Source organism: Talpa occidentalis, unplaced genomic scaffold (assembly GCF_014898055.3).
Source record: "Talpa occidentalis isolate TD23 unplaced genomic scaffold, MPIMG_talOcc4v2.1 talOcc4.12, whole genome shotgun sequence".
Lineage (NCBI taxonomy): Eukaryota > Metazoa > Chordata > Mammalia > Eulipotyphla > Talpidae > Talpa > Talpa occidentalis.
In genome coordinates, this window is record NW_023601212.1 from 48,024,177 (window position 1) to 48,051,077 (window position 26,901).

The 26,901-nt window shown below is 48.1% G+C and overlaps 1 protein-coding gene across 7 annotated transcripts in view; it reads left to right on the forward strand.

The window, feature by feature from the left end:
- Window positions 1–26,901, forward strand: part of GATAD2A (GATA zinc finger domain containing 2A) — a 90,276-nt gene that overhangs the window by 7,128 nt on the left and 56,247 nt on the right. For 3 of the 7 annotated variants that reach the window (XM_037506255.2, XM_037506259.2, XM_037506260.2), the window contains exon 1: window positions 9,611–9,690. The exons of 2 other annotated variants lie outside the window; for them this stretch is intronic. The gene's annotated coding sequence lies outside the window, so the exon portion shown is untranslated. Of the gene's footprint in view, window positions 1–9,610; window positions 9,691–10,212; window positions 10,521–24,120; window positions 24,168–26,901 lie in introns of those variants that run through there. 2 more of the 7 variants (XM_037506258.2, XM_037506257.2) reach the window with 2 other exon arrangements.

Consider the following 26,901-nt stretch of genomic DNA (forward strand, 5'->3'; position numbering starts at 1 on the left):
CTCTCACTGCTCCCCATCCCACCTCTGGCCTAGACCCCAGTTCTTGTAAATATAAATAAGTGAAATAAATCTTAAAAAAAAAAAGTCCTTCCCTCCTTGAAATCTTAAAAACAAACAAAAACCATCATACAGGGTGTGCTTGGCTGTTGTTTATGGCACAGAAAAAGTGAAATTTCAAATAGACTGATTTGTCTTGTATTAATAGATTTTTGGTGTATGGTGTTTCCTCTGCCCAGGGGTTTCCTTTTAAATTGGGGCTGGCGAAGACTTATTTTGACTTTGCTCTTTTGGGGCCGGGCTAGAAGTCAGTCCACATAGGTCAATTATTTGACAGATGTTTTTCTTAAGTAAGGGTGGGTGTTATAAGGGGAGTTTCTACATGTCTGTCTTTTTTTTTCCTTTCAACCAAGTACTTACTGACTCTGGAGGTGAAGAGGCAGGCCCAGGCCGGAAGTGGGCGTGGACAACTAATGTCACCATTGCACGTGACCAGGCTCCCACCTCTGGGCTCTGCCGCCCTTGGGAAGTGGATGCTGCTCCCTCCTCACTTCCTGTTCCCCGCCCTCTAAGCAGAGTTCTTGGGCCTCAATTTGAGCATAGAAAACATGTTCAAGTTTTCACTTTTTCCATAATAAGCTGCTTCGTCAGAGCTGGGAGCCACCAGGGGACCTGCACTTTACAATTTTAGGGGCTCACGTGTGCCCACAAATTCAGGAGTATCTGGCATGGTGGCTGACAGGATGATTTCCTGTTGCATTATCACAGCGTTCCTTGTAGGAGTTTGTCTGCCAAGGGCCATTCTGGAACTAGAACTTAAAGAAGCAAACAGTGGATGGGTCCTTCAGCAAGAATGTTTTGCTGTTATTTGTGTATTTGTTGCTTTGCAAAAGTACCATGGCAGGCTCTGTGTGCAGTAGTAACTTTATTTTTATTTATTTTTTTTTTTATAGAGGCATGTTTTCTTTCTTTCTTTCTTTCTTTGTTTGTTTGTTTATACATGCACTGGGTACAGTCAGAAGCACGGGAGGGTGAGAGAATTCACCAGAGCCAGAGCGGGGAGAGAGCAGGCAGAAGGACCGAAGTACACTGCTGAGGGGAGCAGCGGGCGGCAGGAGAGGTCTGCGCGCCATGCGGGACCCTCCTCCGGTGGCCGGGAAGCAGCCGGGGATCGAACTGGCGCCGCAGAGGCCGCAGGCAGCTTCGCAACCCAGCGCTCAACCGCTGCACCACCGGGGAGGCCCTATTTTATTTTTTTTTAAGATTTATTTATTTATTTATGCAAGCACTGGGTACGGTCAGAAGCGCTGGAGGGCGAGAGAATTCACTAGAGCTAGAGCGGAGAGCAGAGCAGGCCGACCGACGAAGTACACTGCTGAGGGGAGCAGCGGGCGGCAGGAGAGGTCCCTGCGCCATGTGGGACCCTCACCGGGTGGCCGGGGATCGAACCAGCGCTGCAGAGGTTGTGGGCAGCTTCGCAGCCCAGCGTTCAACCGCTGTGCCACAGGGGAGGCCCAGTAACTTCATTTTTTATTATTATATTTTTAAGATTTATCTTCATTTATGCATACAAGAACGGGTGTAGGCCAGAGGTGGGTGGTGGTGGTGGTGAGAGGATTCACCAGAGACAGAGTGGGGGGCAAAACGGGCAGATCTACGGAAATACACTGCTGAGGGGAGCAGTGAGGATACAAGAGAGGTCTGCGCCATTTGTGGGTTGGGGATCCCAACTAATGCTGCAGTGGCTGGTGATAGCTTGATAGTGCTGAGACTTTAAGCCCTGTACCACCAGGGAGGCAGGCCCTTTAGTAGTAACTTTTGAGACAGAAAACCTTGGGTTTCAATCTAAATTCTACTCTGTACTATCACCTGATCCCAGAAAAGTGGCATAACCTTGAGCCTCAGTTCCACATTTGTGGTGGGGATGATTAGCACCCAGTATGTAGCCAGATTGTTGAAGGTGGCTGGTAAACGTAGTTATAGAATCATCTCAAGGCTGATTATTCCTCTCAAGATTGGCACCTGCGTTTGGAAAACTATGAGTAGACCAGGCCATGATGGGGCCACAGAGTGGGTGCCACCAAGGGCCACTGATCTAGAGGTTTCCAGATTGGCTGATTTTTCCCTGTGAGAACCTCAGTTCATTGTTGCCTTATTCTGCTGCTTCACCTTGGTATGGTATAGTGGGATAAATAGGGAAAAAGTCTCAAACTGTATACTCTACATGGCTGCAATATTTGTTAGCAAAAGCCTCACTTTCAAGGGTGATGGAAATATTTAAGTTTTTAAGGGTCAGCACCTGGCTGGAGACAGGAGCTGATAGGCTACCAGGAAAAGATAGGTACATGAACTAGTAAGTGTAGCAAAGTGCTACAGTTGGATGGGGGAGTAGGGGACAATTTGAGGGATTGAAAAAGAAGAGGCAATGAAGAGAGAACAACTTATTAGGTGACCAGGCATTCCAGGGAGAGGAACAGCATGGTCATGGTCAGGGACTTGGAGGTAAAAAACAGCCTCTCTTGACCAGAGGAGACGATGCGTATTTGAAAAAGAGAGTTCAAACAGAATCAGGCAAAAAAAGCCCAAAGTTACCCCCAGAGATAGGAAGTCTTATAAAATATGCCACAGTAAGAGTCAAGATTGAACTCAAAATAATATTACAGTTCAACTCTCAATAAACATTTTCAGTCAGAACTCATAAATACCAGTGAAATTAGACCATTTAAACTTTTTGTAATGGTATGTGGTCTATATGGAGTTTAATCTCCTAAGGAGTCTCAGGAGAACAGGTTTAGGGGCTGCTTTTCCATTATTTTTTTCCATTGAGAATTATCATTTAAACAGGTCTAAAATTAATACAGCACAAAAAGTTTTTAACTGGCATTGCATTTTTAAGCTTTAGGTGTTCATATTTAACCTCCCAAAGTGTCTCTGTTGAGGGTTGACTTTTTTTTTTTTTTTTTTAAAGATTTGCTTATTTATACACGCACTGGGTACAGTGAGACGCGCGGGAGGGTGAGAGAATTCACCAAAGCCAGAGTGGGGAAGAGAATAGGCAGACTGATGAAGTACACTGCTGGGGAGAGCAGCGGGCGTGGCAGGAGAGGTCTGCTGTGCCATGTGGGACCCTCACCAGCGGCCGGGGATCGAACCAGCGCTGCAGAGGCTGCGGGCAGCTTCACAGCCCAGCGCTCAATCGCTGCGCCACCAGGGAGGCCCAAGGGTTGACTTTTGACTTAAATTTGAAATAAAGATCTGACTCTTCTCAAACCAGAAGTTGGTAAAAATCTAGGCCTGACTAGGTCAGTATGCAAGAGGGCATGGTGTTTGTTACAAAGCTGTGAAGGAGAAAACTAGGAAGACCCTCTTACCTATATTGTCTTACAGTGAAGTACTGGGCACCAGGGGTACCCATCCTATTATTTTTTTTTTTTTTTTTTTTTATAGAGGCATGCTTTATTTATTTGTTTGCTGGTTTGTTTGTTTGTTTTGTTTATACATGCACTGGGTACAGTCAGAAGCGCGGGAGGGTGAGAGAATTCACCAGAGCCAGAGCGGGGAGCAGAGCAGGCAGAAGGACCGAAGTACACTGCTGAGGGGAGCAGCGGGCGGCAGGAGGGGTCTGCGCGCCATGTGGGACCCTCCTCCGGTGGCCGGGGAGCAGCCAGGGATCGAACCGGCGCCGCAGAGGCCGCGGGCAGCTTCGCAACCCAGCGCTCAACCGCTGCGCCACCGGGGAGGCCCGGTACCCATCCTATTAGGAAAGCTTTTGGGAAGAATGTTTTTCCTCTTTCTTTTAGAATATGTCAAGTTAGAAGATTTGACATTGTTAAATGGATTGGGTTATGAACTGGATACCAGGTTTGTTTTTTTTTAAGATTTTATTTATTATGCATACAAGAACTGGAGTACAGGCCAGCGGGGGGTGTGTGTGGGGGGAATGAGGATTCACCAGAGACAGTGGGGAACAGAACAGGCAGATTGACTGAAATACACTGCTGAGGGGAGCAGTGCATGAGTCAGGAGAGGTCTGCTGTTTCATGTTGGTAGTTCCCTGGTCGGGGATCGAACTCGTGCTGAAGAGGCTGCAGACAGCTTCATAGGTTGTGTCTTTACCCCTTGCACCACGAGGGAGGCCCTATTAGCCTCTTTTTTTTTTTAAATTATTTAATCCATAGAAAACATTGTTTACTTACTAACTTTCCAAAGATTTAAAATTTATCTAAATTAGGGGCCTCCCTGGTGGTGCAAGGGCTTAAGACGCAACCTATGAAGCTGTCTGTAGCCACTGGAGCACGAGTTCAAGCCCCAGCCACGGAGCCCGGCCAGGGAGCTACCCACGCGGCGTAGCAGACCTCTCCTGACTCGCCCACTGCTCCCCTCAGCAGTGTGTTTCAGTCAGTCTGCCTGTTCTGTTCCCCACTCTGTCTCTGGTGAATCCTCTCACCCCCCACACCTCCAGGCTGCACCCCAGTTCTTGTATGCATAAATAAATAAATCTTAAAAAAATTAAAATAAAATAAAATGGATCTAAATTAGATGAACTTTTTTGTAAGCCATGTATTGACACAAAAGCAACATTTCTTGCCAACTGGTGACACAGGCAGAAGAAGACAAAGTAGGAGATATACTTCCAGTCAGGAGGCTTACTTCTGAGCAGTTTGTTTAGTTTAACCCTTTATGGAAGGGTTTGTGTTCAGAAGCATGTTGTAGCAGGACATGGTCAGGGTCACACAGACACTCTCTCTGGACAGGTGAAGCCTGAATTCAGTGGGTGCACATGCATTAAGTTCACAGAGTTGGGATTAGAAACGACTGTCAGAACAAAACAAACGCACTGACAACATGACCCATCTTGAGAGAACCATGTTGCAGAGAGCTTTCCAGCACCCACCACAGGGATGGGGCAAAGGTGTGCTGCTCTATCTCCCACAAACTCCCTGGAATGAATGTAAGAATGCTGTGATTTAAAAAATGGCATTTGTTGCAGCAGTGACTATATGTTAGAAGTATTGTAGTTTTCATAAACCATCACAATAGTCCCTATAACCATTTTCTGATCCTTGACAAAAGCATTAAAAATACTAGGTATTAAAGAAATCAACTTCACATAGAAATGAAATTTTTCTTTCTTTCCCAGCCAATTGCATTCTAACCTCACCATAAATTTGGTGTCAAATAAGAAACTTTAAAATAATTCTTTCTAGAGATTGTGATTGTATTATCTCTAAGCTTAATAAAAAGTTTAGACTTTAGAGTACTAAAAATGGCTAAGTAGGGAAATGAGTCAGTGTTCTTTCTCATAAGGGTAATGTGTTTTTTAACTTGATACACTTTTGAATGAACAATCTGTTTATTCTTTATAGAATGCTTTGCTTGTCAACTGGAGTAGTTGACAGTTCATTTCATGTTTTGAGAGAGAAAGTCATCTAGAAGGTCTAAAGGATAATGAATCCGTCATTTTTCAGGACTTTCTGCACCAAAGCCATAATATTCCAGAGGTAGCCAGCTCTGGCTTTTGCATTTGTTTTTGTTTTTTAAAGATTTATTTATTTTTATACAAGAATGGGGGTACAGGTCAGATGTGCGGGAAGGTGAGAGGATTAACTGGAGACAAAGCGGGGAACAGAACAGGCAGACTGACGAAATACACTGCTGAGGGGAGCAGCGGGTGAGACAGGAGAGGTCTGCTTCGCAATGTGGGATTCTTGCTGGCTGGCTGGGATCGAATCCATGCTGCAGAGGCTGCAGACAGCTTCATAGTGCAGCGCTCAACCTCCTGTGCCACCAGGGAGACCCAATGTTTTTTTGTTTTGTTTTTAAAGATTTATTTATTTATGCATACAAGAGCTGGGGTACAGCCCAGAGGTGTGGGGAGTGAGAGGATTCATCAGAGACAGAATGGGGAGCAGAACAGGCAGACTGACTGAAATACACTCCTGAGAGGATCAGTGGGCGAGACAGGAGAGGTCTGCTGTGCCATGTGGGTTGCTCCCTGGCTGGCTGGGCTCGAACCCGTGCTGCAGAGGCTGCAAATAGCTTCACAGCACTGTGCTTAACCCCCTGCACCACCAGCGAGGCCCTGGCTTTTGCTTTTGTATGTATCTGGTTGTCTAGGATGCTCATTTGTTAAGAGTTGGTTCAACTGTCACATCTGCTAAGATTTCCTGGACCCCTCTTTTGGTTAGGGAGCACCCTTTTCACTTAGATTCATGTCTTTCCTGTGAATGCATTTTCTGCATTGAAGTCATTCTGTGTCACCAGCCTGTGAACTTCTGGAATGAATGTCTGTAGGTCCTTTAGATTGTAAAACCATTAGGATGAGTGGTTTCTCAGATAGTTCTTATCCATCAGCGCTCATCACATAAGATATCTTAAATTTTGTCTACCAGAAACTTAGAGAAATTCTGATTAGAAACAAAAAAGGGGGGGCCTCCCTGGTGGTGCAAGGGATTAAGACACAACCTATGATCCCTGGCCAGGGAGCCACCCATCAGGCACAGCAGACCTCTCCTGACTTATCCACTGCTCCCCTCAGCAGTGTATTTCAGTCGATCTGCCTGTTCTACTCCCCACTCTGTTTCTGGTGAATCCTCTCACCCCCCCACACCTCTGGCCTGTACCCCAGTTCTTGTATGCATAAATAAATAAATCTTAAAAAAAACAAAACAAACAAACAAAAACAAAAAAGGGCAGCTTTCTGCCCACCTGTGTCTGTGCAGGTGTCTCTCCTTTTTTCCTCTTTCCTTAAAAAAACTTGCTGTGTACTGATTAAAAAAAAAAGTACAATACCGTAAACATTCAGTAGGTGATGCTACTTCTTTGCAGTTAGTTTCATTCTACTATGGAGACTGACCAATTTTTGCTATGAAAGAGGTCATGATTATGAATTTGGCTCAAATTTTTCTTTTTGGGCCCTCTGTTGTTCAGAAACAGGCTCAGATGGTGTTTAGAAATTTATCTAATAGCTCGTTTGAAAGATAATTAGAATATTTTTGTGAATGGTTAGGGTGGGAGGAGTGTTGTTATTAGCAACGATCTGCTCTATGAAGAATAGGAAGTAAAATATGAATTTGGAAGAAAATTTTATTTGACTAAATAACAAGTGTTTTTAAAAATATTAACTGATGTCTGTATGTATTAATTGACTTTCTTCTTAGGGCCAAAACTTTGAGAAAGATTGTAGACCTGATTGTCTCTTAGAGTATCTTCAGCTTTAGAATGGCATCTGAATTAATTGCATCATATTTCATAATCACCCAGCTGAACTATTTGCTGTTTAGTCCAATACAAGGCACTGAATAGGCAAGGTCTTGCATCCAAGTAGCATCAGTATTCTGCCTGAGCATTGGTGGCCCCACACTGTCACTTTATTCGCTTACACCTGGCCTTCTCTTCCTATTACAGAAATAAAACATGTAACTGTTCACTCTACCCCACCCTGCTTTCCCAGCTGGAGAAGTTGGCACTGCCCTCTAGAGCAGCCCACCTGTCACTAGTGCACACCTCAGTCCACAGGGGTGTGTCATTAATATGTCGCAGCTGATGCTTCCCTCTTTTAAAAAGGGTAGTTGTCACCTAGGTGACTCACAGGCTTGCCAGCTCAGACTCTGGAATCTTTATTTCTCAAGCCTTAAGTCTCCCACCTGACCACACTTTGCTGTTTGTAGTTAATTAAGTTGGCATTAATCGAGACTCAGGTGAGGAGCAGTGAGGTAACATTTTGCTTGTATTGCTTTAATATACATCATCTGATTAATGGTCACGAGTAAAGCTGATCTCAAAATACACAGCCCCTGAATTAGAGTGGAAATCCTGGATATTTGCTTTATCCCTAACCTTGCCAGGCATCAAGGAGCTTCCTACATTCCTACAGGGAATCTGTTGGAGAACAGACTGTTTTTGTTTGGTTTTTGAATTTGAACATTTGAATTTCTTTGTAGCAAAGCAAATTGCTGACAAAAGTGGGTCAGGGAAGGTGTTTAGGGGTCAACAATTTGTATTTTGTATCATTTTTAGTTTGAGGAAAGCTCTTTGGAGCCGGGCAGGTTGTAATAGATGTGGCATTAAGCCATTGGAAGACTTTGGGGGTATTTTGGAGATAGGAATCAAGGACAAAAAGTTGCCAGTTATTTACATATGGAACTCAATATGAAATTGAAATGGGCTTTTTTCAACTTGTTAGACGGCACATTAAAATTTTTTTATTTGCAAAACTTGTTCTACATTGTTTTTCAAGTTTGGGATGGAGATCAACAGTGATTTTTTTTTTTTAAAGATTTATGTATTTATACAAGAACTGGGGTACAAGTCAAAGGCGCAGGAGGGTGAGAGAATTTACCAGAGCGAGCGGGGAGCAGAACAGGCAGACGGACCGAAGACACTGCAGAGGGGAGCAGCGGGCGAGAAAGGAGAGGTCTGCTGCGCCATGTGGGACCCTCGCCGGCGGGCGGGCGGGAATCAAACCCGCGCTGCAGATGCTGCGGACAGCTTCACAGCACAGCGCTCAACCCGGGGAGGCCCAACAGTGATTCTTTTAAAAAATTAAGCGGACTCGCAAATATCAGAGTGCACTGCAAGTGCTAGAGTTATGCTTGGTGAAACTTTTGTTTCAGTTGCGTGAAGACTATGTATTAGGGTGTGTTAGAAAAAAAATTTAAAAGCCACTACGGAGGAGTCTAGGTGTCTCACCAAAAATTGCTTGTTTTAACGCGGGCAAAAAACCTGAAAAGAGACTTTCCTGGTTATTCTTCAAAACCTAAACTTGATATTGAGAGATTTCTAGTGATAGTAGATTTCTTACTTTCCCCATTGGAGTTGCGTTTCGCTTTATGTATGTAGTTCATTATCTCCAAAGCCCATCCTGTCTCAGACAGATTCTCAAGTTTGCTCCGGATCACGGGGACGGAGAGCCTTTGCTTTCTTGCGGGGTTTCGACTTCTTTCAAATGCGCTGGGTAGAGGGAAGGTTACTGGAGAGGCGAGTTGGCATCCCGCGGATCGAGTTGGGGGCTGGAGTTCTCTGCGTAGATTTCAGTTCACTGCGCTGGGGAAATGAGGTTCAGCTGATCCCCGGGTAGGGGTTTCTGGGTGGTGGCCCTGCGGGGTGGCCTCAGTCTGGTGTGCAGGAGCAGCTGAGGTCAGCAGCGAACGCGCCGTGAGTCAGCCTTGGGAACGGCCGCGACTTGTCACGGCGGCTGCGACGACCCCAGCCGGGCGAAGGCCACCAGCCGGGATTTGTGGGAACGGCGAGCTGGCGGTGCTGCGCCGGGAGCGCGGCTAGGGGAGCCTCGCTTCCGGGGCGGACCAGCCTGGCCCCGCCCGCCCGCACGCCCCGCCCCGCCCCGCCCGCCGGCAGGCCCGGCCCTCCACCAGGCCCCGCCCCTCGCGCCCCGCCCCGTCGGCGCGGGCGGGCGGCGTCGCCTTTAAGAGCTCCCCGGTGTTTTGGGGGCCGCGGGCCGGGCGCGCTGACCTGGTGCGCATGTCCCGGGCGGTGACGCCGGCGCCGGGCTCCATGTGTGCGGCCGAGGGGCGCATTATCTGGCCGGCGGCGCGGGCGGGCGGGCGGACCGGCGGAGCGAGCGCGCGCGGCCCGGCGCCCCCGGCCCCTCGGCCGCCCGGCTCCGCGGAAGACCCCGGTCCTGCGACTCCGCGACTCCGCGCGCTGCCCTAGGGTCCAGCGGACCGCGGCCGGGTAAGTTCCGGACCAAACTTGGCGGGGGCAGGGGCTTGGCAGGGTGGGGGTCGGGGGTTGCGGGGACCCCTGGAGCGCTGGAAAAGTGAGAGTGCGTGAGTTTTCTCTCGCGTCCCGAGCGCTCCACTCGGCCGGGGAAAGTTCTCCCCGACGCCGCCCGGGCACGTGGGGGCCGAGCGGGCGGGGGTCCCGGGATGGCGCGGCCCTCTTCCTCCTGCGCTTCCTGGGCCAGTGGGAGGGGCCGGGCAGCCGGGCGCCGTTTTCTCTGGGCCGGGTGGGGGGCGCACGTGGGCGGGTGGGGGTCCCGGGCGGTGGCGCTGAACCCCGCGGCGACGGTGCGGCGGCTCCGTGTCAGAATAAGAGTCCCTGGCGCCCACGCCTGCGGGCGGCCTCCTGGCCTGCGCCCTTCCCGCCGGATCCCCAGGGATTGGACCCTGCCTCCATTGGGTTCCAGCCCGTCTCAGGGCCCCACACTCTAAATCTGCCTCTCTGTCTAGGCGGTGGCCGCGCTGATGACCCTGTTCCCACCCGGAACGGTCGGCATCAGTGACTAAACAGCTGCAGCTGGCCTTTTAAAGGGATTATTGCCAAGAATCGGAATTGATCACTTCAACAAGGAAAGGCTTATGGGCAGGGCCCCGACCCGGAGCGAGACTGACACTGGGTGTGCGCGCCCTGGGACCCGGCAATGAATGGGGACCCTCCCTAGGAACGGAGTTGCGTGTTTCTTCCCTGCCCTGGGAAATTTGCTGGAACTGCTTAATTTTGTGTTTCTTTAGATGTGTAGTTCATCCTTATCTGAGGTTTGGGTTCTTTAGTTCAAAGTCCGGGTGAGTCACTTGAGCCTTTAATTTTCTCTTCCTCATCTTCTTACTTCTTTCGGTTTTCGTGGAGTACCCACAGTGCTTCTTAAGGCTCTGGTTCTGTGTCCATTTCGCACAGTGACACCTTCTGGCTGGCAGTACAGACACCAAGAGACAACAGTGGCTTCTGTTTTGGACTCTCTGTCCTGCTGGTGTTTCTTTTCTTTGGGTAGTGGTTACAAGTTTTCTTTCAAGTTAGATTACTGACATAAGATTTGCTGGCACCAGCTCAACTCCAAGATCAGTAACTGGTTAGACCTGGCAAAAAGCTGTGGAGGAGAGGACCAGGTTAGCTGTTAGATTTGCATTTTTACTCTGTGCCAAGCTCAGTGCTCAAACCTCTTCAGTGCCCATCACAATCCGATGGAGGGAGATACAATTCCCAGTTTACAAAAGAGGAAACCAAGGATCCTGGAGGCCAGAATACTTGCCCAAAGCCACTGAGTGGTGGAGAGGCAGATCTGGGCTTGAGCCTGCCCTGTGGAACACCCAGCTGGAAAGACTCCTGTTTTGCAAACCCATTGTGTGAACATTTCCTTGGAGGACCTAAAACAAGTTCATTTACTTATCCAGGCTCCCCTCCGCCTCTGCTAGGAGTTGGGGCATGACCTGGGGATACCATTCTAGCCCCTCTTTGTCCTCAGACAGAGTTAACCAGATGGTCTCTAAAGCAGCCAAGCCGCAGAATCACCCCTTTGCATTAACTTCCTCAGCTTCCAGCTCAGAAAAGTTGTCATTGTAGAGGAAGCAGCTTAGAATGCAGTTTTGAAAGTGATTTGTTAGCCCCCATGCTTACTTTCCCACCCTTCATCTTCTATTTTGTATTCCTTCCCTATAACAATCTGCTGCTGGTTTTACATTGCCTTATCTTGGTATAGAGATGGGATGTCTTTTGATTTGGGTGCATTGTTTCCACTCAGGTGACATAGCTTTTCAAGTTATCTATTAGTTACAGCAACATGTATTTTGTAGTGAGAAAAGAAATAATGCTACCCTTAAAAAAAGAAAAAAGAGGGCCTCCCCTGGTGGCACAGCGGTTGAGCGCTGGCCTGCGAAGCTGCCTGCAGTCTCTGCAGCGCCGGTTCGATCCCCGGCCACCGGCGGGGGTCCCACATGGCGCGCAGACCTCTCCTGCCGCACCGCTGCTCCCCTCAGCAGTGTATTTCGTCGGTCTGCCTGTTCTGTTCCCCGCTCGGCTCTGGTGAATTCTCTCACCCTCCCGCGCTTATGACTGTACCCAGTGCTTGTATAAATAAATAAATAAATAAATAAATAAATACATAAATAAATCTTTAAAAAAAAAAAGAAAAAAGAAACAATGTACTCTTGGTAGAAAAAGTCTTGGAAGAATGTCAAAACCAAAATCTCTGGATTAGAATTAGCAGTAGTTTTAAAAAAACTTCTGTTACCTCTGTATTTTATGATTTTTTTCTTAAAGATTTATTTTTATTTATGCATACAGGAACTGGGGTTTAGAGATGAGAGGATTCACCAGAGAAAGTGGGGAGCAGAACAGGCAGATCTACTGAAATTCACTGCTGAGGGGTGCAGCAGGTGAGACAGGAGAGGTCTGCTGTGTCATGTGGGTAGCTCCCTGGCCGGGGATGGAACTCATGCTGCAGTGGCTGTGATAGCTTGATAGTACTGAGACTTTAACCCTTGTACCACCAGGGAGGCCCTGTATTTTATGATTTTAAAAGTAAGGAATGCTTTGAGTGATAAAACATTTTAAAGATTACTTGTCACACTTTGGTAGCTCCTCTCACTTTGCATTGTTTACTTTGTGAATTTCTGGCATTGCAAATAGTGATTTCTGGATTAACTTATTCAATAATTATTGAGTATGCCTCTGGCATTGTGCTAGGAATCCCTGCTCTGTGGGTTTTACCCTGAAATTTAGTGAGGGAGAAGTTTTAATCTCAAACATGGGAAAACTTAGAAGGACGAAGAAGAGGCCCTGAAACCTGGTGAGCAAGACACAGCTGAGGGGTCCTGGTGAGAGCTAGGTAGGGCAAGAGAAAGTGTTTCTGTCAGAGAGTGCTTGGGACAGAAGATGGGAGTAGTTGAGCAGATAGAGAGGGAAAAAGAGACTATTGGGAGGTGAGCCACAGTGGCTCCCAGGTCTGAGATACGGGGTCTAGGATTTATCCTGAGTAGTGGATCCCATTGAAGAGACTGGCCCAGGTGTGTGGTGAGGCTCAGGCCGGGTGGGTGTGGTGGGCCTTAGTTAGCTAGGACTAAAGGATGTTCATGACACGAAGGAGAACATAGTGAAGACATTCCGAAATGTTGTCTTTTCTGGTGTTTGTTCTTTGGAAGAAAATTAAGAATGACCAGCAGAGTCTTGTCATTTCCAACAGAGACAAAAATGTGACACCCTTACTATTGAATTCTGTTAAGGACTTTCAGTGTGCTAATCTCTAAGAAGCGTGGGCAACACAAATGCTTACACTTGGATAGTTCTGTGCCATCAAATGGAATGGGCAAGAGTCCTTCCCCTAGACTTTATTTCCTCTGATTGAGTTAATTTATCCACATAGGAGAAAATGAGGAAGATTGTGAAACAGGTGAGTAGGTGGTGTCTTCCTCGGCAGCCATTCTGGGGTAATAGCGCATATTGGGGTTGTTGGGTGGGGAGTGTGGCTAAACCAGAAGAACAAGTTGGCAGTGTCACAATTTGAAGCTCACAGAACCTTCTGCCTGTGAAGGATGCTCGCCAGCTAGCTGAGCTGTTCTAGGGGGTTTGATAGTCTGGACTCATTGCTATTCTGTCAGGTAGTGTCATTTATTTTCTGCACCATAAAGCTGTGTCTTTGAATTGAATCAGGAAGACAGTTTGTTAAGGATCAGATATATAAGACCACATCTGAAGAGGTGCTCACGCACGCTACCCCCCCCCCACCCCCCGCCCCGCCCGACTCTTAGAAATACGTGGGGCAGCGTCCAGAGTTGGTAGTGAGACTGGGGCCCTTAGAAGCATGTGGTGGTGGGGGGGAGTGGTCCTAAGCTGGGGATAGTGAGACTGGGACCTTAGAAACAGAAATACCAGTATAAACCATGCATGCCTGGATTTTTGGCAAAGGGACTCAGGATTTTTCAGTAAATGGAATGTCAAACATGGGTTCTTGCCCCTCCCCTCACTTTCTGTGTTGTATTTGTGACCTCTTTTTGTCTGATGAAAATGTAGGTTAGTCTTTTAGAAGACAAAGGAATTTATTCTAATTGAATATCTGCAGGTCTCTTTAGGAAGTGCCTGGGAATCCTCAGGAAAGAGCCTCTCAGTGTCTCAGTATGCTCCCCAGCCCCCTCAATCTTAAGAGATGTAACCCTGTTTCACAGGTGAGTTTGTAGGGCCTTACCTTTCTGTCCTCCTGATGTCCTGTTCTGGGTCCTTACATGGAAGGACTGAAGGCTTGCTACCCATCTGAGACGCAGGTCAGCATCCGAAAGAGAATGTGTTAATGGGATGACAATACCCAAAAGGTGGTGGTGGGGGGGTCCACAGCGATTGAGCAGGAACATTAGGGAAAGGTTCAAGACTGTGGGACTTTGAACTGCAGATGGGGTTGGGAGGGAATGTGGGCAGTGAGACAGTTTCCACTTGCTGGAGGTGAAGAATCCTTCAGCTGTTCCTCCTGAAACCTCTTCTCAAACCAGCACCACCTGACCTGCTGGTCAGATTTTGGTTTGATTTTTCAAATTGAATTCAGCCTAATGAGATGATGCCTTTGAGCACACTTTAAAAAGTACTGCTTATGCTATGGTAGCTAGCCTGTTCCTCTATGCCAGGGTAGCTGACTGATCTACATCCAGTGTGCCTGCTGTTTGCAGAGCGAGGCCGAAGCCTGTTCCTGGGCAGCTGGTACCTGTAGTGTGACTTGGGCGAGCCTGACTTAACCTATGGTGGGGTGTGAGCTCTGCTGGGTCTCTTCCTAGTGATGTGACCTGCTGAACTGTGGTTCCCATATCTGAAAGGGGATGGTAATATTGACCTTGAATGGTCAAGTTGGGAACATACGAGGTGATGGTTACATAGCTTCTCCTGGTGGTGTCCAGTGCAGTCCTGCTCATGGGACAAACCCGCACTGTCTGTTTTGTGCCCAAGACTTAACTGAACTCTTCATCCTGACTTTCAGGGGTAGTTCTTCCCTTAATGAGATGGGAAATGTTTACCAGACAGATCTATCATGATCTGCTTTTAAAATCAAGAGAGGGCCCTGTACCTCTTGCGTTATTCCTGAGTGTATACTGGCCAGGGATAGGAGTGGGTTGCTTGCTGGTGTGTGGAGGAGTGCACGGGCCCTGATCCCAACCTCTTGGATTTTCCTTCTTGTGGACCTGTGACACTTCGTCTGGCCTGGGGACTGGACATGGATAGATATGAGTACAGTGGGCTCTTCTTTAGCCTTCAGGAGTCATCTGGCCCCTACCTTAGTGCCTTGGACTTCATACAATGCTATGAGGACGGAGGGAAATGTTCTCCTGTTCTAGCATTTACCTCGGACAAAACCCTTCTCCCACAGGGCCACCTATCTTTTTTTTTTTTTTTTAAAGGTTTATTTATGTATACAAGAACTGGGGTACAGGCCAGAGGTGTGTGTGTGTGGGAGGTGGTGAGAGGATTCACCAGAGACAGAGTGGGGAACAGAATAGGCAGATCGACTGAAATACACTGCTGAGGGAAGCAGCGGGGGAGTCAGGAGAGGTCTGCTGCACCATGTGGGTAGCTCCCTGGCCGGGTATCGAATTCATGCTGCAGAGGCTGTGGATAGCTTCATAGGTTGTGTCTTAACTCCTTGTGCCACCAGGGAGGCCCCAGGGCCACCTATCTTAATTATCACTCACAATGATCCTCATCAAGAAGTTTGATTTTTTTTTTTAAAAGATTTATTTATTTATGCTATAAGAACTGGGGTACAGGCCAGAGTTGTGGGGGGTGAGAGGATTCACCAGAGACAGAGTGGGGAACAGAACAGGCAGACTGACTGAAATACACTGCTGAGGGGAGCAGCGGGCGAGTCAGGAGAGGTCTGCCGCGCCATGTGAGTTGTTCCCTGGCTGGCTATGGATAGTTTTATAGTGCTGTGCTTAACCCCTTGCGCTACCAGGGAGGCCCTGATTTTCTTTATAACAAAAATCTCACCATACCATAACATTTGCTCTCGGGAGAACTTACTTTAGAAAGGTGGTCAGATACTCCACCTGCATACATCCCAGCAGTGTTTTTCCTCCAATCCTAGTTTTTCTGTGCAGTGAACCTTCCTGTCATGATCACACACAATAGCCAGGTGACTGTTAAACTCTGCTCACCACATTGTCACTCTGGAGGCAGCTGCCCTCCAGGACCTTGGAGGAGAGCAAATTTTCGGCCCCAGTATTCTTGTCACTTGTTCCTACTCAGTTGATTTTTGCGGCAGTGACAACAGGTTTTCTTGTGTTTTGGGCAGTTGTGAAATCTGCTCTGACCGTCATCCACATTACAGAAGAAACACATTCCCCAGTTGTTTAATGGCTTGGGGAGAGTGGGAGCGTGGCAACTGAATTCTTGGCTCCAGGGCATCAGTGGAATTGGTCAGCTGCTTCAGTCTGTGATAAATTTCCTTCCTCTTGTCCTCATGTGTATTGGGTATAAGGTTAAGCCTGACCCCATCAGCTCTTCAGAGAAGATCCACTGGAACCTTAGGATAAGTTGGGATTTGTTTAGTGTTTTTGTTAGCAGTTTAATTAACTGACCTCATCAGTGTGTATCTCTTGCCTCCCCTCAGCAAACTTTTAAGTTTTTCATGTGGCGGCTTTTTGTCTCTTTTCAATATTATAAGGGACTTTTCTCCCTGCTGAGATCTGGGGAAGGGGATCCCTGAGTCAGTAAGAGTTCATTTTGAAGTCTTCTAGGGAAGAGATACTAATGTGCTGATTCAAAATTGAAATGTAGTCGAAGGCTTACTGTCAATTAATGTTTGTCAGGCAGAGCTCTAGAAATGTAACTGTTTTTGGTAGCTGTGCAGCAGACTTAAGATTCATTTGGGACTAACTTGCTTCTGATTGCAGCAAGTGGTGCACAAACTTCACGGGGGAGCAGGTAGCCCTGCATGTTGCAAACTAGAAACAGGCCAGAGAGGATGCATGGCCACCAAGGTTGACTTGCAGAAGGCAGGACAACTCCCAGGAAAGGGTTCCTTACTGGCCAGAGAAAAGATCTGGTGACCCTTCTAGAAAGGACAGCAGAAGTGGGTTGGTTGTCATGGGAAACGGGCTTAGCATTGGGGTGTCATGGAGAAGGTTTTTAACATTGGGGTGTGCCTGTGATCTTACCGGATCCAGGTAAAAACTTGATCTGTTCTGGATCTCCTTCCTTAGCTAATAGTGCTATATGTTAACTGAAAATACAATTAACAGGTAAAAATAAACCGTCTGAGGGATTGTCTCATCCACATAGGAAAGTGTGACGGGAGGGACCCTCTCATGCATGTGGGAGAGTACGCTGCTCTTCTCCGTGATATACTAGTGATAGATGGACGGAGTTAGAGGATATAGGCATTTGCTTAATCTGAAAAAGTTCTTTCTCACAGAGGGACCAGGAAGAGGCTTCATGAATTCCAGTGCCCTAGACCTGGTTGGTATCTGGCATTTTCTAGATTCTGAGGTGGTTCTAGCTTGAGGTTTTGGACAGTTTTCCAGAATATGTAGAGTGATTAAGACAGTTCTCAGAAACATCCATAGGAATTATTCCAACAGCTGTTCCTCTTCGTTTGAGTTTTCTTGTTCATGCATTGCTTGGATGTTTTGAATCCTGCCATTCTTGGCAGAGTTGGGAAAAGACAGGTGGGTGTCTATTGAGTGGCACTGGGTTTGAGTGTGAGGTGGGCTCCACAGCACTTTAAGAACAGGAGTCTTAGAGAGTTTAGCACTTTGGGGGGGGGGAAGTCTTGGGTCTGAGAGTGGCATCTGTGTGATTATGACCCAGAGCCATCAGGGTCCTGGATTTTGGGGTCATTGGTGTGAATTAGGTGACCTGGGAGGGCCAGGAGGTACCCTGTCCAGCCTTCCCCCCATTCCCCTCCACCATAGTCCTCAACCCCATGTCCCCTGGCCTGTGTCCTCTGACTCCTTATACTCTCTGTACTGTCAGACCAGAGGACTTCCCCCGGCCCCCCGTCTGTGTTGGTGTTCTCTGCCTTACACGTGATTGCTGTGCTGCTTGTTGGAAGGAAAGAATGCTGGGCTCCTGGTCTGCTCTGTGGTGCTGAGTGTGGTTGGGGTGTGTGTATGTGTGTGTGTGTGTCTGTGTGTGTGTGTGCTGGGGGTGTCTGTGTGTGTGTGTGCTGGGGGGAGTCTTGTTCAAGTGAAAATGAAAATTGGTCTATGACGCAGGCTGGCAGTGTTGATAAAATCCTTTGAGCTCCTTCCCTTGGCTTGTACATAGAGGTGGAAGTTCAGAAATACGTGCTTCATCAACTCTGAGGGTTCTAGTGCATTTACAAAAGGTGAGGGTGCTTATGAGTCATTGTCTTGCTGTGCTATGAAGGATGCCGGCTTGCACAGTAGGGCGTCACTCCTGCAGGGTCCAGCATTTCACTAAGGGGTAAGGTCAGCATGTTTTTAGAGGGGAGTGAGTGAACAAATATAATGGTTTTTGTTCTAGGAAGTTTTCCCAGAGCCTTGGGAAGGACCCATTTTGGGATGATCTAGCGCCAGACTGTCCAACAGGGCCGTAGTTCAGACTGGCTGGATGTGAGAGAGAGCTTACTGGGTTCCCTCTTAATTTCTTGTCATGTGACCCTATATGATTGCTGGACTTCTCAGCCTCACTTTTCTCACATGTTAAGTGTGGGTGCCAATATAGTCCTCATGTGAAGTGTGGGTGACAGTGACAGTCCTCATCTGAAGTGTTGGTGACAATGGTAGTTCTCTTGACAGTGAGTGTCCCTGTGTGAAGTGTGGGTGGCAGTGACAGTGTGAAGTCGGTAACAGTCCTTCTGTGAAGTGTGAGTGACAAGTGGCAGGCTCAGTGTGGAGTGTGGGTGACAGTACAGTCCCATGTGAAGTTGGGTAATATTGGCAGCACCTTGTTTGAGGATGAAATGAAATCAGGCATGTGAAGTGCTGGCACCTGCACAGAATACAAAGGCAATAATTTTAGCCATTGTTACTTTTTGTTTTATCCTTTAGTAACAAAATATGTTGGCAACATGTGAAAGATGATTCTCTCCTTGTTGCCCTGTCCTCACAGTATTCCTCAGTGGGTTTTTCTTTAGCAATTTGAAATGTAGCCAGCATTAGTTTTCTCTGAAGAGTCAGCCCCTCCCTACCCACTAAGACCTGATAAACACTCAGGAGGAAGCTGGTGGTAGCATCTGGGTCTGAGAGCATACCCAGGGCCTGGTTCTCAGATGGATCTTTGTCTGGGTCTTAATGATGGCAGTTGGGGGAAGGTAGTATGGTGTACCTCGGAGGAGGCAGGAGGGTCCCCCAGAGAACTGATTGAGAAAAGACTAAGTGACCATCATACAGCTGTGACGAGGCCCTCTCATCCCTTCTGACATGTGTTAGCTTTGTGGCCTCCCTCCACGGAGAATTGGTGGCTTGGCACGCTGGGTGACTTCCTGAGGAAGTCTTACTTGGGGTTGTCTTGACAGGACTTCTTCAGACACACTGGGGTGAGGCAGACTTTGTTGACTGCTAGGGACCCTGACTCTGCTTAGGACAGTGTTTTGTTTTGTTTTTTTTTTTAAGATTTATTTATTTATGCATATTAGAACTGGGGTACAGGCCAGAGGTGTGGGGGCAGGTGTGTGTGAGAGGATTCACCAGAGACAGAGTGGGGAACAGAACAGGCAGCCTGAAATACACTGCTGAGGGGAGCAGCGGGTGACACAGCAGAGGTCTGCTGCGTTAGGACAGTGTTTCTCTGGGTGTGTGGTCTGCATTTTTACCTTTCCCAAAGGGCAAAGTATGTGCTGGCTTCCTGTGTACCTGTGTGGTATTCTGACTACAAGTGTGCAAATGCTTGCACATGCTTATTGTGTGTGCATATGCACACATGCATGTGTGTGTGGCTTCACCCATGGAGTGGAGTCCTGCACATGCAGCCACTGTATGTGCAGGTGGAAGAAAGGCATTGTGGCCCTTGTTGGACGTGGGAATCCTGGCTTTTTCTGGTCTAGTACAAAGTCCCGCTGAGGATTTGACCTGAGCCTCGTTACTGTGACAGATTTCTCAGGCTCTTTATTTTAGGGTGGAGTCAGGTGACATTTGTTTTGCACCTTGTGAGACTTCAGGGTTTTAATATGAAAGCCTCTGACTAGCAAGAAAAACTTTTTTTTTTTAAAAGATTTATTTATTTATGCATACAAGAACTGGGGTACAGGCCAGAGGTGTGGGTGGTGAGAGGATTCACCAGAGACAGTGGGGAGCAGAACAGATAGACTAACCGAAAACACCGCTGAGGGGAGCAGCGGGCGAGACAGGAGAGGTCTGCTGCACCACATAGGCATCTCCCTGGCCTGCCGGACATTGAACCTGTGCTGAAGAGGCTGCAGACAGCTCCATAGCGCTGTGCCCACCCCCCTGTGCCACCAGGGAGACCCCCTAGCAAGGAAAACTTTCATTTAAAGCAGAAGTGGAGAGATTTGGGGGTCTACTGACTATCACTCCTGGCCCTCCCCCACCCCTGCCCCTGGGAAGCTGACCCTTTATTCTTTTTTTTAAGTAATTAATTTATATAAGAACCGGGGTACAGGCCAGAAGTGTGGGAGGGTGAGAGGATTCACCAGAGACAGAGTGGGGAACAGAACAGGCAGACTGACGAAATACACTGCTGAGGGGAGCAGTGGGTGAGACAGGAGCGGTCTGCTGCGCCATGTGGGACCCTCGCTGGCCGGCCGGGATTGAACCGGCACTGCACAGGCAGTGGACAGCTTCAAGGTGCTGCGCTCAGCTGCCTGCGCCACCAGGGGAGGCCCTGACCCTTTATTCTTAAGCATTTGTGGAGACTGGACACAAGTCCCATTGTTGCCTTGCTCCCCTTGGAGTGGATTCACAGGTGTCTGAACCCCTAATACCACTTTCTTCCTGTGTGTTCCCTAGATGCTGGCCAGCAGGGCTCTGTTTCTATCCAGCATCTCTCCTCAGTGACCCTTCTGTGAAGATTAAGTGCTGGGACATGTCCTTACAGGGCCAGGGTGCAGCGTACCACAGCTCCTTCCTTTATCCGACAGTGCCTTGGCTTTCCCTGTGCATCTGGGATCCTCCCTGATGAGCCTGTCTCGCTGGTAATTTCTCCACATCCACCTTCCCGTCTAACATCTGGTTTATGGGTGGGTGATACTGACCTTACCTCTTGGGTAGTTAGTAACTGCTTGGATTTGGATCTAGGCTCACTCATCATTGTCCTGGAAAGTGCCAACTCACATAATACCCCAGTCATTTGTTCTGGGCTAGAGGATAGAAACCTTGGGAATCAAGGGGGTAGAGGCAGCAGAATGTCTGGTGGGTGCTCTTCTGCAGTGGGTCTAGGGGAGCAGGTCGCAGCGCACTTCCCAGGAAGTGCCACCATGTGCCATGGGGACTTTCTGGAGGTAGGGGATAGAGGAGGTGTCACATGAGTGTCCTGGGGTCCCTTTGGAAGTTAGGGGCTACAGGAAGTGCCTTGGAGTGCCCAGGGGTTCTTCTGGGAGTGGGGATTAAAAGCCCATTCTGGTCCCATGGTCTGCCCCATTTACGTTTCTTTGGTGAGATTTCTGCCACCCTGTCTGTCGCTGCTAACTGACCAAAATCATCTGTCCATCCATGAAGTACCCTAGGTAGATTTTATTGGGTTTCTTCTCGCAGCCTAGGTCTTCATTTGTACACCATGGGGCCAGCCCAAGATGGTGCTCCATCTGGGTGTTCGCGAACAACAAGTTTTCCCTTCTCGCTTCAAGGAAAATATTCTGGAATGCAAAATATGGTTCCTAAGCTTTTGGGAGCACCTACTGTAGCTTATAAAATGCACTGGATTACATATTTATTTTCCAGGACTACCTGTGGTAAGCTGGCTGCTGGGAAAATAAAATCTGGGCCCAGTCTTGGGCTTTGTGCTGCTCCTCAGAGAGATTGGGGCATCATGTTGTGGATATGACCAAGGCCATGCCTGCATTATCTCTGTGAGTAAAGGGCTGCCAGAGGTGTATCCTTGGTCAAGAAGGTGCCCAACCACCAGCTTTGCTCCCTCAAGGAGCCTGTGGCCTGGGCTGAGGGCCACTTTGGCCATGTCCAGGCTGGGACCCCTCAGAGGCTATGGTTATGGGGGTGCTGTCCATCAGTGGAAGGAGGATTCTTGCCTTTCCAGGTTGTTGTGTGATAGGCAGGGTGTTACTTTAAAAATAAGCTCAAGAATTTGCCCAAGGAATAGAAGGGCTGGACATCCAGTCAGCTCTAAAGCTAATAGGGCTGGTGGAGAAGCCTCCTGGCATGAAGACCAAACTCTTCTACAAGCAGGTCTTTTGTGTGCCTCACTCCCAAATTTTCCTTTCACTGGTTCTGGAGCCTCAGCTGACTGCTCCCTTCCCCCATTCCTCATCCCAGGAGGCTCTGAGTGTTTTGTAGTCATGGGTCACATGGGCACATATCTTTTGCAGAGGAGACAGCCCACTTGTCCAAGCCAAACCAGGCAGTGATTTTTTTCCCTTTCCCTCTTGTATCCTAGAACAAAGCAGTACTTGGGGTGTGCTGGGTATTCCTATCTGAAGTGATTCACATTTGTGAGAGCTGGGCACCTCATGTGGGACTGCCCAACATTACTGTTTTCCATGTAACTATCTGTGACCTTGGCCATTGCGGCAACTCCTGTGGACCTTGCCCTGCTGCACAGGGCATGCAGGCAGGCTTGGTGCTCAGACTTAGGGGGATGCAGTGTTATACTTTTTGTTGATATTGCTTGTAGGGGTACTCTCTGGGCCAGTTGTCAGGGTCTCCCTTGTCTAGAGTGAGACTTGTCTCCAGCCAGCTGCTGTGTGAGGGTCCCAAGTCTGCCCAGGTGCTCCAGAGAGTAGGTTAGGGTTGGGCTTTGATGTCTGCTTCCACTTACGAGAAGGGTTGTAGCAACACAAGCTAGTTGTTACCAGTCACCACCAGGCAGTCCTTGATCTTTTGGATCAGATCTGTGAGATGGACTGGAGCACCACGTGTGTCCTACAGGCAGGTGCTTTGGCAGCTGAGGACTGTGAGGCAGGTGAACTTGAAGTCCATTCTGTGTTCTCTCTCCTCATCATTCTCTCTCTCCAGGGCCTCTGTGCTATTTATTTGGGTTGCAGAGGGAAGGTCTGCAGAGCATGTTGGGGTTACACATGGTTTGGGAAGCAGGATTCTAGGGCCATGTTTTGGCATGTAGTGGGTATATCAGGCCCATGAATTTGTTCTGTACACAGCTGTTACATTGTAATCCCCAAAGGTTAAAGTGATGTATGTGGTTCTACCTTGAGGACATTATGCTAAGTGAAATAAACCAGACAACAAGGGCAAATAGGGCCTCCCTGGTGGCGCAAGGGTTAAGACACAACCTGTGAAGCAATCTGCAGCCACTGAAGCATGAGTTCGATTCCCATATGGCGCATCAGACCTCTCTTGACTCACCCAATGCTCCCCTCAGCAGTGTACTTCAGTCAGTCTGCCTGTTCTGTTCTCCACTCTGTCCTTGGTGAATCCTTTCACTCCCACATCTCTGGCCTATACCCCAGCTCTTGTATGTATAAATAAATAAATCTTAAAAAAAAATTGTCTTAAAAAAAAAAAAAGGAAAAAAAGAAAAAGGGCAAATCTACTGTATGATTTCACTCATGACATTTCTAGAGGAGTCAGATTCATAGAGACAGAAAGAATGGTGAGCTTCAGGGGCTGAGGGAGGGGTGAATTTTTAATGGGGACAGAGTTTCAGTTTGGAATGATGAGAAAGTAGATGGTGATGATGGCTGCATAACCATGTTACTGTACTTAATGCTACATAACGGCACCTAAAAATGGTTAAGGGCCTCTCTTGTGGTGCAGGCTGTTGAGCGCAGTGCTGTGAAGCTGTCTGCAGCCTCTGCAGTGCGGGTTCGAGCCTGGCCGGCCGGGGAGATACCCACATGGCGCAGCAGACCCCTCCTGTCTTGCCTGCTGTTCCCCTCAGCACTGCATTTCGGTCAGTCTACCTCTTCCATTTCCCACTCTGTCTCTGGTGAATCTTCTCACCCTCCTGCACATCTGGCTTGTACCCCGGTTCTTGTATGCATGAGTAAATCTTTAAAAAATAAATAAATAAAAATGGTTAAGATGGTGGATTTTATGTTTTATTTTACCACACACACAGACCCAAATAAACCTTAACCTTTCTGAATTCAGAGATAGCCTGTGTCTTTAGGAGATCATGTATTTCATCTCTCAAATGGTAGGATAGGGAAAAAAGAAGGCAATGTTTTGATGGCCCACATGTGCCAGATACTGAAGGATTTAAACAGAGCGTGTGGTTCTAGAAGGCTCATTGTAGCATCATCTTGGGAGCGTTGGAGCTTGGGGATTCCGAGGGTGTCCTTTGTCCCCAGAGAGTGACAGAGAACTCTGGAGTCTTAGCTCCCATCTTGGGTGCAGAGGTTGAAGGTATTGCTTGTTTTCCTGTGGTGGTTTGTCAGAGAATTCTCTGCTGGTGCCTCTTGGTGTTGGTATTGGTGTGGGCACACAAGGGAAGATAGCTATTCCTCATCATTAACACATTATTTCCTCTTGTTCTTGTGACATTTTCTTCATACTGTTTTTTTTTCATCATATACCTTTGTCGCTTCAATCCTCCCTAATCTAGGGTTTGTCTCAATGTGGACATGAATTTCTGGACATTTAAAATATGGGGATTATTTGAAGTTTTCTGCCCCTTAGACTGCTGGGCAGCTGGGCTTTGATGGCAACAAACCTCAGTAGTTGAAATATTGGAGGAACAGCATTGATCATAGTAGTAGAACTGAGAACTAGTTGCTTCTTTCTGAGAACTTGCTGGTGCCAGGGCCCATCTTTTGATCCTTAGGGTGTCTCAAGGCTCTCTTACCTTCAGTTGGATTGAGCCCTGGGCTGGATGATAGTAGGAGAGTCGTGAATGAGCTGTGAAAATTGATCAGGAGGATGTGATCATATTTTTGGAGGTTTGGTGGTGAAAAAGGGAAGGACACTTGGGATGCCTGGGAGCAAGGAGGGGTGTGGTGGAATTAAGCCTTGGGATAGAGTAAGGATTCATTCAGCAGGACTTGAAGAGGGCAGGACCATAAATGAGTTGTTCAGGGTGGGGTGTCAGGTGTCAGTAGTGGAAAAGGAGGAGAGGCAGAATATGGCACACAGGCTCCAATGCAGCTCATGCCTCTCAGTGGAGAAGGGGAGGCCCTTTCAGACAGAAGGCTGTCTCCTCTGGAACCGCTGAGTGCCTTTCTCCAAACAGCAGCCATGTGAGGGAGGCAGGGAGACTCCCTGCTGGGACGCTCACAGCTCTTTGGGGACTGGGGCACTGTGGCCTTGCTTGTCTCCTGCTGCTGCTTCCTGGTGTTGACTTGCTATTCTAATTAAGGATTAAGTTTATGTTTATATTATGTTTTTGCCTCAACTTTGTGGTGGAGACATATTGGTTGGTTATTTATAATGCTCAGGAGGATACCATATTGCTGTTTGCTCCTCTATGAATCTTGGACTTTGCCAAGGATGGGCTTGTGTGACCATCCTCATTGCTGCAGATGAGCAGGAGCCACCACTTTTGCGGATTGAGGAGCATATGGGGAGGGGGTGCTCGATGTCAACTAATGGGGCTACAGTACTAAATGATAGAAAGGAGACTAGGGAGGGACAAATTAGGGAATGCCGACCTCAGTGACAGGTGCTTGTATCTGACAGGTGAGTGTGAGGAAAGATGAGTTCTTCTGGTAGTAGGCACAGCAAGTGCAAAAGCCTGCTGGTGGAGGCAAAATTAAGGCGAGGAATGTGTGTTCATGTATGCATATGTGTACACACATAACCTCACAGGGTCACATGGTGAGGTATGCTGAACATTGGGGGACTTAAGGGACTTTAGGAACAGCTGCATTGGTGCAGTGCAGGGAGTGGATGCTGCATCCCCTGGTGAGCCTGTGGTTGCTAGACAGTTGGGCAGGCCAGGAACCTTGACTGTGGAGATCAGCAGCTCAGGTTGCCAAGGATGGTTGTGTGACCAACCTCACCGCTGGCTACTTGGCCCTTGTGGGGCTGGTTCCTTGCTTCCCTCATCTACCAAGTAATGCTCTCCCCCCTCTGTGGAGACACGGGGTTAATGAGGCTTTATGCTTTGGGGAGAGCAGTGCTTTCCCCTTGGGGCTGATACAGAGCCTCTGCCCAGCTTCTTGCCACAGGTGTACCCAGGTGCCTCTGTCCCTTTAGTGCGCAGGTTGATTCCTGCTTTCAAGGATCAAGGAGTTGGTATTTTTGGCTTTTGGGGTGTACTGTTTATGTGGATGCTGTGAAATGATGCCCTGTGGGGCAGATACTGTCCCCTACAGTGGGCATGGCTATTACAGGAAACAGCCCTCCCCCACACCAACAGGTGCAGGCAGTATTTTGTCTGGCCTCCAGACTAGAACACCGAATCTTTGCCCCAGCTAACCCATCCCAGACCAGCTTGCATATAGGAGCAGCATGACCTTTGGGCTTCAATGAGATGCTCCTTTTTCCCAGCCTCAGTTTCTCCCCTTGATCAGGATGACCAGGGAGTTCCCTTCTTGATAATTGGGTGGTGCAGACATTGCAGAAGATGGGAGTTCACCTTTGCCTTAGGGAAATAGACTTTGCAGACTTGGGGTGGGAGAAGGTGACTGATAATGTTGGGTTTCATCTATGAGTTTTGGGACCTAATGTCATGTTTCCAGGCCTGGATTGGGGCCAGGGCAGTAAATATTTGGGTGTAGACACAGATGAAAAATTTCATTGATAGCACAAGCTTTGCTGTGGGATGGAGACTGGAGGTGGACTGCTTCAAGAGGACCTGCCTTGGAAGCGATAATGGTGTCTCTGGGGGCACCTTGGAGAGCCCAGGCTTCTTCTCCTTCAGGTGCCCATGTTCCCTAAGCTGATCACAGCACATATCCATGGAATCAGGAGTGCCCCAGACAAGTGACTTCTCTGGCCAGGATTCCTCCTCTCAAGTGAAAAGGGAACTGAGAACCTTGCACAGTGTGAGAGGATGAAATGGCAGAGGACTTCTGTTGCCCAAGTGCTGTGATTTGATTTCATGTAAATGGGTATAGCTGCCTTCTTTCCCTCACACTGGGAACGGTTGTGTTTGGGTGGGTGGCAGAGTCAGGGTGTGTGTGTGTTAGTAGAGTACCCA